The 760-nt window shown below is 36.2% G+C and overlaps 1 protein-coding gene across 2 annotated transcripts in view; it reads right to left on the bottom strand.

Moving 5' to 3' along the window:
* Nucleotides 1–560: 560 nt before the first annotated feature.
* LOC116693544 (very-long-chain (3R)-3-hydroxyacyl-CoA dehydratase) overlaps nucleotides 561–760 on the bottom strand; it is a 9,701-nt gene continuing 9,501 nt past the window's right edge. For both annotated transcript variants that reach the window (XM_032522556.1, XM_032522563.1), the window contains exon 11: nucleotides 561–760. This exon is cut by the window's right edge and continues 197 nt beyond it. The gene's annotated coding sequence lies outside the window, so the exon portion shown is untranslated.

Raw genomic sequence — 760 nt, 5'->3', positions numbered from 1 at the left:
GATCAAAATTTTGATCAAAATAATCGGGATTATCATTTTGGCCATAATCGTGCAGCCCTATTTAAAAGCTTTTCAGATAATAAAACCCAGACGAAAACAAGCAAACATAGACACCAGGGAGATAAACTTATTAATTTGCAGACTCTAAAATAATGCAGAAAATTCTACACTCCCAGAGACTGCAGCGTCCTTAAACACACCAACAGAGAGAGCATCAAAACGGCATTGGCTGCATTAAGACACACCAGCAATGTAACAAAATACAAAGGTTAAATCAATAGACTGTGAAGGATCTGATTTGTTAAAGACCATTAAAACATGTTTTGAAAAGCAGTTGAGGGTAACAATATTTTTTTTGAACGAACAAGGTATAAATAAAGCACAAATGGCTTATCTGTTGCAGTTTGTACACAGAATGTTTTTCCTAAACCACGTTATTTTGAACACCCTATATGTTCATAAAGTAAACATTTCTCTTGTTACTCTAACAAGGAAATCAACAGAAAAACCCATAAAATATTTCTGTCCTAACCAAACCTTAGACAGTGACTGCAGACACGGAGATACATCATCATTAATCATGGACTTTATTAAGAGAATAAACATGGTCGGAGTGAAGCACTGGATCGACCCGGTGCAGTGTTTTAATGGGACGTCCGTTCTAAAGTGAGTCGTTGAGATGTTCCAGTTTTTTTTTTTTTACTTCATAATCAGGTCAGTGTGTGTGTGTGTGTGTGTGTGTATGTGTGTGTGTGTGTGT

Source organism: Etheostoma spectabile, chromosome 1 (genome assembly GCF_008692095.1).
Source record: "Etheostoma spectabile isolate EspeVRDwgs_2016 chromosome 1, UIUC_Espe_1.0, whole genome shotgun sequence".
Taxonomy (NCBI): Eukaryota; Metazoa; Chordata; class Actinopteri; order Perciformes; family Percidae; genus Etheostoma; species Etheostoma spectabile.
The sequence above is the reverse complement of the archived record's forward strand: the minus strand, read 5'-3'. Positions and strand labels throughout refer to the sequence as shown.